This window comes from Anser cygnoides, chromosome 2 (assembly GCF_040182565.1).
Source record: "Anser cygnoides isolate HZ-2024a breed goose chromosome 2, Taihu_goose_T2T_genome, whole genome shotgun sequence".
In the NCBI taxonomy this organism is placed as follows: Eukaryota; Metazoa; Chordata; class Aves; order Anseriformes; family Anatidae; genus Anser; species Anser cygnoides.
In genome coordinates, this window is record NC_089874.1 from 27,443,220 (window position 1) to 27,461,561 (window position 18,342).

Here is an 18,342-nt window from a genome sequence, read left to right on the forward strand (position 1 = left end):
TCTAAGGGGGATGTTTCTCCAGTCCCATCACCAGTACAGCTTAGCTGAATAATATATGAGGCACACCTGAGACTTTCAAAAATAAACTCACGTTTCAACAGCACTTTGCGGTTGCACTGGCAGAAAGAAAGAGCTGTAGGCTCACCTGTAACAACAGAGCTCAGCCCCGCAGGTGTGGCTTCAGAAAGCAGCTATGATCAGCTTAGAGGGGAATTGCAGGCCGGTGGCAGCAGCTTTGGGCTGGACACTGCGTCCTCACCCACATCATTTTGGTGCCTGCAGGAAGGAGGCAGGGGCTGCGCAGCAGGAAACCTGAGGCAAATTCGTGACAGGCACCGCACAAGTGCAAGACACAGAGGTACTAGTGCTCTGCCAGGGCTTGTTTTCAGAGCAATGAACCCCTGTGTCAGCTCCCACTGAGCTCGGCGAGGAGGGGAAGCTGACTGCTGGGCTGCGGCACAGCAAAGGGGGTGCAGAAATGTGCAAATGTGCACTGGGTGATGCTCAGCGAGTCGGGGGAAACAAACCCGTCAGCAGTGAGAGCGGATCTCACGTGTTCAGAGGACAGCACAGGCATTCATTAGCAGCACCCAGCAAAGGGCCGGGCCCGAATCTTCCACTAAAACAATTTTCCCCAGAAGAAAGGATGACCCTCCAGCTTCAAATACTCTCTTGTTACATGGCTGTCCGAAAAATGTTTTTAATTTGACCTTTGAAAAGACTCATCTCCATTTCTGATGGCACATGTGTTAGTCCATGTTTTGAACAATAAGATTACAATTGGCATTGATGTATGTGTTTGCACAGTCACACATTCCCAGATACAAATAAAACACACACCAAGAGGCATGGACTGATGTGTTTCAACTAATTCCAACTACAGCGCACACACAAAAAGTATATAATCAGGGCAGTATATATCAGGGCAGTTTTCCAAAAGCTGCATTTAGGAGGACATTTGGAGCAGCAGCTTGTCACTTCAGTGTGCAGGGAGAACATGTTTTAGATCAATGATGCTCCAGAGAAGGAGGAAGGAGGAAGGAGGAAGAGAAGGAGAAGGAGGAAGGAGAAGGAGAAGGAGAAGGAGAAGGAGAAGGAGAAGGAGAAGGAGAAGGAGAAGGAGAAGGAGAAGGAGAAGGAGAAGGAGAAGGAGAAGGAGAAGGAGAAGGAGAAGGAGAAGGAGAAGGAGAAGGAGAAGGAGAAGGAGAAGGAGAAGGAGAAGGAGAAGGAGAAGGAGAAGGAGAAGGAGAAGGAGAAGGAGAAGGAGAAGGAGAAGGAGAAGGAGAAGGAGAAGGAGAAGGAGAAGGAGAAGGAGAGGAGAAGGACTTCTGGTTCCTTCCGGTATTCTGCCCAAGTCTGTCTTGCTCTCATGAGGCTCATCCTGATGTCTCAAGGCTCAAGTGGGAATTCTCAGCCTTATTCTTACTCCCTTTTTTTCTGCCTTTATTGGAAAGCAATATAGTTTATACATTATTGAGTGCTTAAACATCAGAGGGACTTTTTAATAATTTCTGTTGTCTTTACCCCCCTTTTGAGATGGTTGTCTCCTTTAGCTTTTAAATGCTTTTCCTGTGTGTGTGTGTTTGTATGATGGAAGGCATTGTCTGCAGCCCCAGGCCACGTGTGTCTTCAGCCCTGCAGCTCCATTGCAAGGTTTCAGGAGGCTTTCAGTGAATCCCTTGCTGCCTCAGTCACAGCCAGCCACATCTGTGACACAGACTGAGACATTTTTGATGGTAACAGCCTGACATCCCTTGAGCTACATCATCTGATCACTAAAGCTTCAGCAAGGGCATCAATCAGTGAAATGTGAGTGAGCTTTTAAAACAAAATATTAAAAATCTTTCTAGGAAGTCAGCACAGAAAGCAAGCCCAGGGTGATGCTCAGGGTAATTTTCCCACTGGGGAGGTGCTGCAGACAGTTCAATATCACAGCCCAGACATGCTCTGCCCCCCTTTTTTGCTTCTTTCTTCCCCAGAAATAGGTCATTTATGTGCCTCATGGCTGGTGGCTGCTCATCCGCTGCCCACCAGCTCAGGCTTAGGTCCCAAATCCCAGGGGATGCTGAAGTCAGGCTGACAGCAACCTGTCTCAGCCAGGCGTGACCCGGAGGAACATCAGTTCAGTCCATCACATCCATCTCTCTGCCGTGGCATGGAGATGAGTCCTCCACTGTGCAGATGCAGCAAAATTTACCCTCGGGGACTGGCAAGAGTCTGGACCCTCTGCACACTTTGCCAGGGAGCCTGGGCTCTGCAGCACTTGCCCACCCAGCTGCCATGAGCAAGTTCTTTGCTGTGGACATGCCAGGCTCTTCTTTTGCATCGTGGTCCTAAGCAAAAGGAAAGGAAGACAAAGTCTGAGCAGGGAGAACTCTGTGGAAGAGCCCAGCCCCCAGCCATTGTTAGCTGGAGCAGAATAACACAAAGAGTTTTAATTTTTATTATTTATTTTCATTTTTAAAATTATTAAAGCTATTCAAAAATTTTTTTTCATTGTAAGCCAGCAACAGCTCCTTCAGAGCTACCAAGAGCCATTATTTATATGCAGACGTTGTCCCTGTACTTTCTTAAACTCTAGCTCAGATAACTGCTTTAGCACAAAGAGATATTGCACAAGTCCCAGTGCAAACCTTGCTAATGACCAAATTTTTCCGCAATGAGCCCTAACCGTTCCCTTAGCCATAATATTGCAGACTTTGTTAATGAACTTCTCCCAGAGCTCTGGGACAGGAGCACGCGGTGGCTCCTTCCCTGAGGTGATGCTGCGCTGCTCTGCCATGCAGCCGCCTGCGAGTTCATATACAGCTCCGTGTCCTCATGCTACCTCCAAAACGGCTTGTTTCCATTTACAGGAAACAGTTGTTACTGGAAGTGTAGGTTTTATTTTGCACTGTTTTTGCTGCGAGCAAGTGTACAAATGCTTGCTACCTATCTACAGCCTATCAAACCTATCTACATCCTTCAGAGATGACAAGCAGTCTCTCTTCACATTATTCTTTCAATATTTTTTGGAGACCATAGACTGAGACATTTGTCAACAGGAGGGATGTCTGGGCTCTATGAAATTCATTATGTTACTCATTAAAAATGACCATTGCTCCATCCCTGATAGATATCTGGTTTCTGTCAGAATATAACAGCAACTCCTCAGCTCAAGGCTCAGAAACTCCTATTGAAAGAGAAGTAGGCAGGGGGCACACAGCTGCCTAACTGCAAAGAAACTTATGAAGAATGATAAGGCAGAATGTTAAGAAAAAGCTCTGGCAAATTAATAGTTTAAAATGAACAAACAAACAAAAAAAAAAAAAAACACTACAAAACCAAACCAATCTAAACAATTTCTTATACTGCTATTTTAGAACCACAGCTACAAAAGAGTTAAAAGACATACCTGCACCAACAAGTCACTATACTTGTGTCATTGCTTTCTACAGGAATTAGCTGGCACTGAAAACATCTAACTGAACAACAGATGAACACTTCAAATCAAAAACAGTCAATTTTGGCACAGAAATGCTTTTTAGTTTCATTGTTGTTATTCTCAGAAAACAATAAGCACAGTGTATCAAAGCACTAAAATTCAAGCAATATCCTTTGAAAGCAAAACTTGCTTGAAGATATTCATTAGTTACTGAAGGAATAAATACGTACAGCAGGGCTACATTAAGACTGCATTTAAAAGCAGAAGTTAAACATTAAATCCTGCTGGACAGGGAATCAAACAATGGTGACGGGTCTTCTGAGTGAAAACTAGTCTATGGTTATGTCTGTTCAATTATATGATGAGCACAACTGAGAAATGAAGTTTTCAAGGTGATAGAAAAGAGAGATATTAAGAGACATTTTGCATGTGCTTATTTGTTTGCAGATGAAAAATGTTGCATACGCAGTTATTTGTTTCTTTTTTATTGCTCACAGGACGTACCCATGTGCTTGAGTTTGTTTTAACAGCAGTACACCACACAGCTGAAGAAATAATTTTGCTCGCTGTTTCATTTCTTTCACAGCTTTTGTATTTGAGATGCACCATGTGGTGCGTTACGGGGCACTGGGACTCCGTGCAGAAATGGAGCTGCTGCATTCATTACCGTGAAGCCCTGCGGGGCAGCCTGGCAGAAGCAGCCCTGTGCTCAGCTCACCCCTGTGCCATGGTGCTACCTGCAGCCCAAGCAGCCCAGGACCACAGGACCTGATGCATATCCTGGTACCACACCGGGGGCTGGTTGGGGTGAGCTTGTTTTACAGAAATCCCCTCTAAGGATTATGGAAATCTCCTGGAAAAAAAGATAGAACGGCACAAAATATTCCTCCGTCTACTTTTGTAAATTGCCTACCTCTATTCAGAGCTGAGAGTCTGAGAAGAGTTTATTTGCTTATTTTTTTCAATTGTTTTCCAGGGAAACATTTGTTTTACCATCGCTGCTGGTATTGATGCATTTAAGGAACACAGCTACCTGCGTTGCAGAGGAGATGATTTATTGTACTGACTATGAAAAGTGAATCTCAACCAGCATTTACCATTACAATGGCTAAAAGAATATGGGCTGGAGCACTTTCCAGCTCAGACAACTTAGAACTATTAGCAAAACAAAACAAAACAAAAGAAAACAAAAAAAGCTTTAACGCAGAGCAGAAAAATAAAACTTACAAACCGAACAATACCAGATTTTTTTAGTCTCCCTCAAAGCAATGAATTTACTTTGTCTCCCATTAGGAACTGTTTGTGTTGAATAGAAACCGATGAGCCCATTACATGTTATAAACTAGGAGAAATGTTAAAGAAAGTCAGCTTGAACCATAACATTAATACATTATTTGCATATTTCAAAGACCTTTATTTGATGGTATTAGATTTTATAGGTGAACTATGAAGCTAAGAGAGAATTTTTACTTTTTCCTTTGGCAAGCAAAATAAATGTTTCATGGTTTTTAATGCTAGGTCTTACAAAAACCTGTTCAAGATGCCCCTTGAGAAAGATGACCCACGCCAATGAAGCACTGTTACATCTCATTTCCTCTGATGTTTTCAACACGCACCATGTACTGGAGTCATGAGGTTATATAAGATTCTCAAACTTCATGTTGAAAGAGAAATAAAGTTTCCAGACACCATATTAAGAAGAAAATTTTAAAATGATTCAGAAAGGACAATATTCAGGATGGGATATTTGAGTGAGTCTTTTATAAAATTTCATGGTTTATATATATATATATAATTGTTAAAGTTTATATATATATATGTATATATATAGCTTTGCTGCAAAGGGTGTTTCTAAAGATTTTCTCTATGCTCCTCAGCAGGACTTTTCCTTTGAACTTTCACTGTTTGGCCATCTATTAGAATTGTACAGAGAGCTTTCAACTTCCTGACACAGCAAGTGTGTGCAGGAACTGTCATGGAATGTCATTTCTTTATTAATATTTGGCTTTTAATTCACATTGTGATATTCAGGAATAGATGCTATAGGAAAAAAATATATATTTCTATTTATACAAGAGGTTAGCAACCTTATCTGAATAGCGTATTTCAGTGATCTGAGATTCAGAGCATTCAAGTCAGATGCTCTTTGATTATCAAAAAAAAAAAAAAGGAAGAAAAAAAAAAAGACAAAATTTAAAACCAGTGTGTAACATTATATCATGAAATATTGTCTTGAGAAGATCTACACGAGTTTTTTCTGAAATGAAACTGAGCAGGGACCAGCAGCACTGTCCAGCAGCCAGAATCCCCTCTTTCAACCAGCTTCAGTGACAGAGACAACCATGATCCAAAACACAGGCTACTGTAGACAGACAAGGATCTGTCTGATCTCCTGATCTCCTGATCTCAGGAGTTCAGAGAAGCAGTGTGACCGTAGTCCTTTGCGTCACTTTCTTCACTTTTAAATACACCTTGAAAGATACAACAATCACAGCACCCCAAACACACACTTTAAGCGTTCGATCCAGCTGAGGCAGCTATTGTAGCATTTAAGGGTGATTATGGCAAATTGCTAGAGCTCAATATTTCTTCAAAGCCCTGATCTACTGAAGTGCTCATGCATCTTTCTGGTTTTGTCTCCTCAGAGCAAAGGAGATCAAAAGTTGTAACAGAAACACAAACGGCTCCTGAGTGGCTGCAACACTTTTTCAGGTAACTTAATTGAAAATCATGAGTGATGCCTCCTATACCTTAGTTTTTGATATTGATTCCTTCAGAGACATCTAAAACAGAAACAATTAAAGAAGCAAATAAACATCCTGAGATTTAAAGTAAGATAAGCCTTAAGTAAAAGGGAACGTTTCACAGAGTGTCCTGGATGGAGCCATCTGATCTGTTTGTCAACTAATGCTATCACTTCAGAGAACATTAAATTTGCTATATACCTATCCCTTTCCTTGTGTTTGAAGCAAAAACAATTTAGGTTGCTCCACTTTTTGTTTCATCTCACACAAAGGCACCTCTCCACCTGTTGAAATGCAGAGTTACATGGAGCTGAGCTTCTCCTCCTCTCGGGGAGTCGCCAAGGACAAAACCACTCCACTTCCAGCCTTGAGACGGGCATCACCTTGGAAATGGCTTTGTGACTCCTGGGATTTAGCAGATATCAGCTGGTAATTAGAGCACAGAATGTAAATACTGTTCTGTCATCAGCACCCTGATGATAACAATATTTATCCTAAACCTGTGCTGAGTGCCCATTACATTTCTTATCCAGTTGTTAAAAACTGCTGATCTCCCTGTAATATCAGTTTTCTATGAAATTTTGTGTGAGTTAAAGCAACAATTCTGCCAACAGATGAATTCCAAAAGTTTTGTACTGCACTGACACCAGGCTTGGTGTATCCCACACCCTTTACACACTGCATGTGTGTGTGACTTGTTCTTTGGCACTGCAAAATTAACAGTGAGATATTATGAGGGAGTTAGAGGGCTGCAACTATATCGCTGTGCAAGGGCAACTTTTATCTACAGGAATAATGTAGGAATCTCTCATTCCCTCCGAGAAACTTTGATAGAGCCAGGTCATCTCTGGAAAGTATTTGCATATTTAAACTGTTTCATTATCTCATAAAAGTCTCTAATCGGTCATTTGCATGCTAAGAGAAGAAGAATGTTAACAAGAAGGAAGAGGCAGAGGAAATCAACACAAATACCTCTTCGCAATCTCATGGAGCAAAAGATTTAAAAAAAGAAGAAAAAAAAAAGTGTATTTGGGAAGGAAAGAACTGAAACAAATTACAAAAAAAATGTCCATGATAAAAAAAATTACATCACAGTAATTATTTCTTTAATAGACTACTTCAATAAGACATTTGCATAGAGGACACATTTCTACAGAGAGTTAGTCATTACATTTATCTTCTTTTCTATTTCAAGCTGGGGCAGTAAGCCATGCTTAATTTTAAACATGACAGGAGAGTTGTCTGACAGCTCCAGCTGTTTTGGCTTGTGTTCTTTTGCACCAGAGCAGAAATATCTGCACAAACCCCTACATTAATCACTCTGAGCTATTCTGAAATCATTTAATTCTTTAACAGTGAAGGAGGTGTGATTTAAAAATAAATAAATCATGCTGAGAGGTCTGAACGAAATTCCTGTAGCATAGCATCTGCCACAAGTACTGGTTGGAAGATAAAGGGAGACAAGGGAAAAAAATACAACACACTGAAGATCTCTAGATCATCCTTTTCATATACATACATATATATATATATACACATAGTTTTTATCTGGTTTTTATCTAATCATTTTTTAATGTTTTTTATCTAATCATTTCACTTTTACTTCAGGTCCTGTTTCCCAATACAGACCCTGCCTGGTAGGTAACTGGCCTCTTTGGTGTTCTGCTCTTTGGATGTTGCTGAGTCCCTTCTTCAAGGTCCTGAGCACCACTAGAAGCTGCTGAGATCATCAGACACAGAGAAACTTTACTTCCCAGAGGGAGGGGATTAGTAGAAACTAGTGATTTTCAGGCTGGTTGAAACAGCATTTTTAGCCGTGTCAATGAAGCATTCAAGGGACTATTTAATTCCATTTTTATAGAACCATAGAATGGTTTGGCTTGGAAAGGACCTTTAAAGATCATCTACTCCAACCCTCCTGTTGTGGGCAGGGATATATTTCACTAGATCAGGTTTTGTTTAACTAGGCCTAGGTATAGTTTTAGGGTAGATGCGTTTCTGAAAATAAAATATAGAAGTTTTTATCTTAGACCACGGCAAAACCAAAAAAAATTAGTTTTCCTTTGAATTAAATGTTATGTATTTCTTGTGTGTTTGTTTCTTGAAAATAATTTTATGGCACAGAAAAAACTTGGCTGTCCTGTACTGGGACAGCTTGACCAAGAGAAACACATTTGCCTGGACGCAGTCAGCATGTGGCTAGTGTGAGCCACCAGGCCCTGAGCACAATTCAGGAGAAAATGAGTTATTTTTTCTACCAGACTAAGCACACTGAACTCTAGAAGGTATTAAAACAGTTAAAAACACTCTAAATTGATCCAACATGCTTCTGAAACAAACATGAAAGCACCAAGCAAACGCTACCCAACCAGCCATCACTTTCTGGATTTACCAAAATATATAACACATTGTTTAAACAACACTAGACTGGTTTGAAGAAAAACTATAATTAAAATAATAATAAAAAATCAGACAGTAGCTGTAGTCAAACCTGCCGTTACCAAAGACTCAAGTCTGGAAGGGCTCAGAACTGCCTTGCTGCCCCCAGCTTGGTGATCAAGCCCTGGAAGGGAATGTCCCAGAGGACTTGTCCTCTTCTCTCTTCCAAGACAGAGAAGTTCCTCTGCTCCATTTTAGGTATTATTTTTATTTTCCTGAGGCTGCAGGATAAGGAGAGGAATTTTGTAGATGACACCAAGATGTGTGGCGAGGATGACATGCTGAAGGGAAGGGATGCCATCCAGAGGAACCTTGACAGGCTCGAGAGGTAGGCCTGTGTAAACTTCATGAAGTTCAACAAGGCCAAGCTCAAGCTCCTGCACCTGGTTTGGCACAATCCCAAGCATGAATAAAGGGTGGACGATGACTGGATAGAGAGCAGCACTGTAGAGATGGACTTGCAGGTACGGGTGGATAAAAAAATAAATATGAGCTGGGAATGGGTGCTTGCAGCCCAGAAAGCTAACTGTATCCTGGGCTGCATCAGAAGCAGTGTGGCCAGCAGGACAAGGGAAAGGATTGTTCCGCTTTGCTCTGTTCTCATGAGCCCCCACCTGGAGTGCTGCGTTCAGCTCTGGGGCCCCAGCACAAGAAGGTCATGGACTTGTTAGGATGACTCCAGAGGAGGGCCATGAGGGTGATCAGAGGACTGGAACACCTCTCCTGTGAAGACAGACTGAGGGAGTTGGGGTTGTTCAGTCTAGAGAAGAGAAGGCTCCAGGGAGACCTTACAGTGGCCTCACAGTATTTAAAAGGGTCCTACAGGAAAAATGAGGAAGGACACATTGTCAGGGAGTGTAATGACAGGACAAGGCATAATGGCTTTAAACTAAAAGAGGGTAGGTTTTAGATTAGACATTTGGAAGATATTCTTGACTCTGAGGGTGCTGAGGCAGTAGAACAGGTTCACCAGAGAAGCTGTGGATGCCCCGTCCCTGGAGGTGCTCAAGGCCAGGCTGGATGGGGCTTTGGGCAACCTGGTCTGGTGGGAGGTGTCCCTGCCCATGGTAGGGGGTTGAAACTAGATGGTGCTTAAAGGTCCCTTACAGCCCAAACTGTTCTGTGATTCTATGAATCTATGAAAAAGCCCTCTCAGAAATAGGGACTGCAAGCTCAGAGTACAGCAGCTTTGGGATGTTTCTGCAGACCAGAGGGCAGGACAGGTAGTTCGGGTGCCATCACTTTAAGAGTGAGAAGATTTGTCTTCTCTGTTCTGCTTCTAGGGCACCTTGGGCTTGCAGGTCTTCACATCCCACTCTGCCACATCCCTTGGGATAGGTGGTGATGGAGACAAGTGGTGCCGTCACTCAGCTAACTTACGTCTCTGGGTTATGGCACTGCCCAATTCCCCAAGCAAAGTTTGTTTACATCCAGAGCCCTCCAAGGCGTTGTTTTTCTCTCAGACGCATCGCCTGCTCAGCAGAGCTGAGGATTTCAATCCCCCAAAGAATGTCACAGTGTTTCGCAGTCCTCCGCTTCACTATTTAACAGACGTCTCGCTTAAGCAGAGATGACCTAAACCAGATGGATTTTGCAAAACATTTCTATTATTCACCCAGCATGTAGTGCAGCTGATTTTGGTTTGCATTTTTATAGCTCAAACAGGAAAACTCATCTCTAAGTCTCCATTGAGATAAAGGATGTGGATTTAAATAAAAACCGGTGGGCAGTGGGCACACACAGGGAAGAAGACTAACAAGTTGTCTTTGAGTCCAAGCATTGGAAAGGCCCAACTCATTTGATGTCAACCGATCCTACCACAGGAGGTCCCAAATTCATTTGCTCAGATACCACCACCATTAGTGGTGTCTCTATGGAAGGCTACAGGTTTCTGGGAGAACAGCTATGGCTCCATCCCCTTTCTCACCTCACACCTACCCAGATGGGGTACAGGCTTTTGCCTTTATGATATCCACGTTACAACCGCACCCTGCCAATGTGCACTCAAACCAGCCTTCCTCTTTCTCTCAAGCCAGCACCCACAAGCCCTCATTCACCTGAGTAACACTGTAGTAGCATTTCTTTCCTTGACTTCTCCAGTCTGGCCAGATCCTGAGCTCAAAGCTCTGGCTAGGCTCACTGACACTGTGGAATATTGCTCTCAGCCATATATCTTTGGTGATGCCCAGACACGATTGGGCAGCAAACATCATTCAGTAAGAAAGAAGCTATCAAACATCACCAGCTCACATTTAGCATCAAAGCACAGACTCAGTCTACATGGTCAGCTCAGAGTTGTACTGAAAAGAGAGGGAAGCCTATCTCATTGTCTCCAAACACCATGTTTAAGACCAAGGTCCCCATGTTTGTTTGTTTGTTTTTTTCCTGCAGGGGAGGAAAAATAAATAAATAGATAAATAACACCTTCCTGTTGAAAACTTCAAATCAAGATTATTGTATCAAGGAAAGCACATGCAGCCAGAAGTGAAGAAAATATGAATCCCAGCTAGTCATTCCTGAAGTTACTTTCACAGCATCCTTTTGAGAGCAGGAAATGGCTCCACAGAAAAGGGCAGTGAGGCTTTCTGCAGTTCACCAGGTAAGCTTATGCTGGAGTGAAAAATCAAGTCCAAGTTTCCTATCCTCTTAGGAAACCAGATGGTTCAAGAACCGCTGGGATTGGCATTTCACTGTGCCTCAAAATGTGACATAAAATGCATTATTTCAGAAAATAGAGCTGGGTGTCACAGTACTCTCACATGCACATATCCCTTTTCCCAGTGACCGTTGATTTGTTAACCCATCTTTCCTGTAAGTAACTCATCTACTGCAAAGAGCAGGCTGTCACACTAGGTTTCATTGTACAATACACTCAAGTGCAGTGACAGCAACAGGGAAGAGTCTGTATGAAATGATGACAAACACAGCTGGGAAATATGTGACTCTAGATATAGAGTTTGAGGGTGCTCACAGGGAAGCACACGGGTGCCCCACACCACATCCCTGACCTCAGTGGATTTCAGTGTAAGGGAAGAGGAGGCAGGATTGTCCAGGGTGGAGTACCATGGACAGCAAGACAATGGTTGCTAGAAAACAGAAAGTTCAGTGGGAGCAACTAATAGAGACATATCAGCCTGTCATCCAGGAGAGCATCACAGAGATGTCACTACAGACGTCTAGCCTTAATCCAGGAGGCTGTCTCATATTCTGGATGTCACCAGTAACACCTGACATACTGACCTCTCTGCTATGCAACACGTAGAAAGGACATCAGACCTTTCTTCTAGCAGGCACCTCTGTCATCTTCTATGCCAGATTCTGCACATACACACACACACAAAACATATTGATTTAGAATCATAGAATTATTTAGGTTGGAAAAGACCTTCAAGATCAAGTCCGGTTTTCCCCTAACACTTAATTTCACCACTAAACCATGTTCCTAAGCACCACACCCACACATCTCTTAAATACCACCAGGGATGGCAACTCCACCACTTTCCTGGGCAGCTTGTTCCAATGTCTAACTGCCCTTTCTGTGAAGAAATTCTTCCTGATATCCAGTCCTGGCACAAACTGAGGCCTTTGCCTCACATCCTATCACACGTCACCTGAGAAAAGAGACCAACGCTCTCATTGCTGCAACCTCACTTCAGGCAGTTGAGTAATGAGGTCTCCCCTCAGCCTCCTTTTCCCCAGATAAACAGTCCCAGCTCCTTGAACTGCTCCTCATACGTCTGGTTTTCTAGTCCCTTCACCAGCTTTGTTGCTCTTCTCTCCACAGGCTCAAGCAACTCAACATCCTTCTTGTAGAGAGAGGCCCAAAGCTGAACACAATACTCGAGGTGCGGCCTCACCAGAGCCAAGTACAGGGGGACAATCACCTCCCCGGTCCCGCTGTCCACACCATTTCTGATGCAGGCCAGGATGCTGTTGGCCTTCTTGGCCACCTGGCATGCTGCTGGTTCACATTCAGCCAGCTGCCAGCTAGCACCCTGAGCTCCTTTACCGCTGGACACCTTTCCAGCCACTCCTCCCCAGGCCTGTTCCACTGCATGGGGTTGTTGTGCCCCAAGTGCAGCACCCCGTGTTTCGCCTTGTTGAATACCATGCGATTGGCCTTGGCCCATCGGTCCTGCCTATTCAAATCCTTCTGCAGAGCCCTCCTACCCTCAGGCAGATCAACACTCGTGCCCAACTTGGTGTCATCTACAAACTCGCTGAAACTCAACAGAACTGGTCCCAGTACTGAGCCCATTTGGGGAACACCATTTGACCGTCCACCAACCAGACTTAACTCCTTTCACAATGACCCTTTGGGCCTGGCCATCCAGCCAGTTTTTTTACCCAGCAAACAGCTCATCCTTCCAAGCCGTGAGCAGCCAGTTTCTCCAGGAGAAGGCTGTGGGAAAACAGTATTGAATGCCTCTATCTCCGCAGACTTTTCAGTTACAGGCAGTGAAAAAAAATCCTCTCTATAATTCAGAAAATACAACAAAGGGCTTTCACAGGAGCTGGGTGTTTGAAGCTCAGATTCCCACAGATGGCATTAACTCAGCCCCAGCAGAGCCTGAGCCGCATGGGGCCAGTCCATAGCATGAAATTCACTGAAATTGTGCACAGACAGAAATCACAACTTGAGCATATTCCTGAAATATGGAAATATGAAATACACCATAATGAACTGCAACGTCCGCAGATGGTAGTCCATTATCAGCCCAGGCAATGGCAACCTGTGTATCCACAGCAGAGCTTCCCTACACTTCCTCACCACCATGATTTAAGCTGGAGGAAACAATCAAATCTTCCTGCCCTGCCCTCAGAGGCTGCCAAAAGAGTTCCAATTAGTGTCAATTGGGATAATAGCTCTATTTGCATTTTTAAGCTATTATTAGCAAGTTGTCAGTCAGCCAGTAATTTGTATCACTTTGGTATAATGAGTATTTAAATATTTAAAAAGAGAACATTCCTTTCTACCACCCCCTTCCTTTTTGTGCTAAAATAATAATGGTTTTAATCAAAAGTAATTTGTATTAATATACATTTTGCCCCAGGTGTTAAGAGCAATCTTCAAGAGCAGTGGTGAGAGATGTTAAATAATACAGTTTATTAATATAGACAACTCCTTATAGCCATGACAGTAGCAGAAATGGAGGCTGCTTTTGCAACCAGATCATTCTGCCTCTATTTGGCTACTGTAAGATGATTGTAATGTAGAAATTGAGGTCAGTTTCAATTTTCTCTACCCAGGATTACAATTCCCTAAAGGACTAATTTGGATCCATTATTCCATCCTCTCAGTGCAAATTCCTCAGCTAAGCACCCAGTAGTGCACGAGGCTTCTTCCCAGAGTCCTCCCGGAGCAGGTGAAAGGCTGTGCTGGTCAAACTGGACAACCAACTGCATGCTGCCTTTGTATCACCAGAGTTGCTGGGGGATGTTGTTTCCTGACAGGGTTTATTCTGCTTTCTCAGGTACATGAAGTCTCGGCAGCTGTATGTCATCACATAAAACTCACAGAACATATGGATTGCTCCATTTACAGAAATAGAAAATCTAAATGTATATGATGTGCTGCATTTTACAATGTTTCTTCAAAAGCCAAACTAATTCTTTTGAGGAAAAAAAAAAAAAAAAAAAAAAAAAAAAAGCAGAGGTAAGGCCCTAAACCTTCCTGATGCACATCTGTAAAACTTCCCAGAAGGATTCATAGACATACAGAGGATCATACACTGTCTGAAATCCCATGATCCATATGTTAACTGTGACAAAAATGGGGTGGAACGGCAGACTTCAGAGGTAAAATCAACATTTCCCATTCCCCAGCCGTGTTACCTTCCACATTCCTTAGAATTGGCATTCCATACCATTTGTAACTCACATGTATAATTTATAATATTGTAAGCGCTTTTAAATTATTTTCAAATTTAATATTGAATGCACTCAATATTAATGTATTCAATTCTTAGCTGCCTTCTCACCTGCAGCACCAGAGTAAGAAGCTCTGCACAGTATCTTGTGAGCAAGATTAATTAAACCTTCTTTTCCCCTCATCATCTTCGCTCCTACTCTAATTTACTGTTTATTAAATTCACTTCCATGAAGCTCATAAAAAAAAAAAAAAAAAGAAAATCAGCAACAAGCACGTGTGAAAAACCAGGCTACAAGCACAACTGAAACAGGATGGAAAGCAGTTTTCACCATGCATGGAGTCTGTTTGCACTAACACGTTAACAGCGGCTGCCATCTGCTGGCTAGAAAGCCACTAGAAAAAATAACTTTCAATCCAAATTCAGACTTGGACAAACTGTTTTTGGCCTGCTGGAGTTATATCTTGCCCTCCTCAGACACAGGCTCATGCCCCGCAGCATGCACGCAGAGCAAGGGGCGAAAGTCATGCTCTGCAGCAGAAAACCTGGTGGGAAACTCTTGTTATGACCCCCAGGTAGGGAGGAACAGCAGCATCGGGTGGCTCCTAGGGTACCATTGGCATCTTCTGTTGTAGCTCATTGAGCATTTCGAAAGGTCCAAACCCAAACATACATTATAAGAAAAACCAGTTGCCTGGCTAGTTTTCCCTTAGCGTTTCTAGCCAACTGAAAGATCGAAAGTGGCATCACACAAAAGAGTGGGCCAAGTATCGTGAACAGATCTTAAAAAGGATACAGAAGCTGACTGTGTCAATTCTGCTAGCGACCACCCTACCAACCTGCAAAATACCAGGGCAGCACAAACCACCTTTGCTTCTTCCTCCTCAGTTCCTTCTTTCCTTCTTCAGGCTTTGTAAAAACACCAGCCATTACCTCTACCGCAGTCAGGCTCATTCATAGCCTTTTAAGAGTTTCCTAACTGCAGCCCCTATGCCAACTATAATGTATTAGTTCATATGTAAATAAAAATTTCCAACAAAATGGGAACCTCCACCTTCCACGCCTCACCAGCATTATCCAGGAGATTTATCCACCAGCATTATCCATGAGATTTACCCCACTATAATGGTACGCAGGCTCTCCTACACTTCAGCCCCACAGTCTTTTGGGTTCACTGCTCAACAGCCAGTTCAAACACAGGTTTACCTTGTATTAATCCCCCTTACATGACTCATTTTTTTAATTACTTGTCATATATTAGGTCTATATCAGAATAAAACACAAAGTCCAGCCTTCCAGAGTCTCAGAATACATATATATATATTTTTGGTATTTTCATTTTAACCCCAATTGACTACATTTTATCTCAGTTCTGAGTACAGAAACCTGACAGCCTTGATTGATATTGACTTTGAATAAAATTCTCTACGTAATTAGATTCCAGAGAAAACATAGACATTTGTTCCGTCAACCTAACTTTCCAAAAGCATTTTTTTTTTATATCTTGGTGAAATCAGTTAAGTAAGCATCCCCTTATAGAGGTTCATCAGAAGACATTTCCCACACCAAAGGTTCTCCAATGGGCTCTACATATTCTCTTAAGCTCAGACAGGCTGCTTTTACATGTTACTGCGATTTTAAGAAGACACTGCTTCAAACATTGTGGTATAATTTCAAACCATCCCACCTAGAAATCTCTGCCTGATGGATTAAGGCTCCCCAGAGCCCTGTCAGGTGTTCCTCATTTCTTATGTCTTTGTTTGTATTGGAAAGCTTCTCTATATATACACTTTTAGGGGGTACTTAGATGTGGATACGGTCAGGGAAGCCCCACAGAAGCCAATCAACTGGGGGTTTAAATAGCAGGCAGATTTTTATTAAAGCGAGGCATGGGCGTCACTGAGCAGCCTTAAGCAATTAGTACGGCCCATGTGCTGCGGTGCTCTCTTTGGCACATACACTGTTTGTTTCTCCTTTCTCAAAGCAGGGAGTGACTGCAGTGCAAACATCCAAAGCAAAAACAAACAAACAAAAAAATAACAACAACAAAAAACAACCCACAAAAAAAGAGCCCCACTATTTTATTCACTTTGCAATAACCTTACAGGTTCTCCCCCAGCAGTCCTGCAAGCCAAGGAGTTATCTGTCTCCTTCCTCCCAGGTGGACCACTGACTTGACTTCTCCACTCCACCTCAGACACACTAGTTTAACTAGCTGCCTCAAGCTGTCAAAACAGTCCAGCTTAATTTTCTACAAATGAAATGTAGTGAGAAAAGGAGGCAACCACAGAAAGAGAAAATGTAAAACAAGACAGGAGAGCATGGCATTCTGGACCTGCGTCCCATTCCTTCCTATTGCAAGCTACAAACTCATTTATGGCTAGCAGATGATCCCAAGTAGCTGTGGTCTTAAAACAGAAAAAGAGAAGAAACTACAGATCTTCACAGAAGTCAGAAAGTTTGTCGAAGTCAAGCCTATACATGGGGAATGAACGAGTACCTTTTTACTCCTAAGACCCCTCGTATATATACCTCTAACAAGAATAAGACAGCAAGCAGTATTTATCCTCTGCACTTCAGTGAAAAGCTAAAAAATAATTAGGATCACCAGTCCAGGATCTTGCATTGCTATGTGAATGCCCAATTCATTAGGAATTAAAAATAAAAAATAAAAATGGTGGATTTCCTTGAACACCTGGCTGCTCCACAATATTACTTATCCTTGCTAGGGCCTAACACTAATTCTGAAATAAAGAGCAACAGGTGAACGACGTTGAAGCAGAAAGTACATTAGAGTAGAGACCAGAAAATATGTTGTGCTTATTTTTTACTGCAGGCATTTTTCCTATTATCTGAGCCTTGGGAAGTTTACAGTGAGTATTAAATCTCACCTTTATACATCAGTACCCAAGTAATATACTCCATACTCCATACCCAAGTCAAAATATACTTTACTGTTTTAAAGAAAATCCGAGAAGGCAAGCATGGGGCCCTTATGTAAAGAAGTCTGCAGGAATTTGTTATCTTACTCATCCCATGTTCATAAAACAAGTACGTGCAAATCAAAACATGGCCACTACTAGTAAAGCATGGGCTCCATCGTACCACTGAGAAGTTTCAGTAAAGTTTCTGGAACACATCAAATGCATGATTAGGAAGGGGGAAAAAAGTAATACATAGACAATCATTTTACAAAGATCTTTTAAAAAAGAATTGCTTATATTTTATCTTTTAAATAGCAGCTGCTTTGGTTTCCGTGTCGAGAGGGGCATTAAACTAGACTACTTCATCAAAAGCATGATGTTAATCAAGGCGATCTGCAGCACTTGTGTATATTTTTTGACTAACCTCATGTTTACATTACCTCTAAAAAAAGTAGGCCCCTGTACTGAACTAATTAATAAGAAGTTGTCCCGGATAAAAAGTAATTTGTTTGAATGAAAAGTTTTATGTTTACTGAAAAAGCTTTTTTTTCCTTTTTCTTCTTTTCATTTTTCCGTTTTTCCAAGCAAGGCATCCAATCCCATTGTCTTTGTAGGTGCTTTGTCTGACTAAAATCTATGGTTAACAGGGCTGGCTCACCACACAGTTGATCACATGCAATTGAACAGCAACACAGTCCACCTTTCCAACATACAGGTGGAAACATTATCACAATAAGTCAAAAACTTCTTGAAATATTATGTCAGGCAACTTCCATCAGACAGATACAAATCACCCATTTAACACTCTGTTTTCAAGAACAAGAAATACATTTAAAAAGTGAAGCCCTTGAGTTAGAAACAAAGATGTAACTCAGCTTCTTGTCTGCTCTGCTCTTTGATAACAGTCACAGTACCTTTAAACTTGTGGTATATTTAAAAGA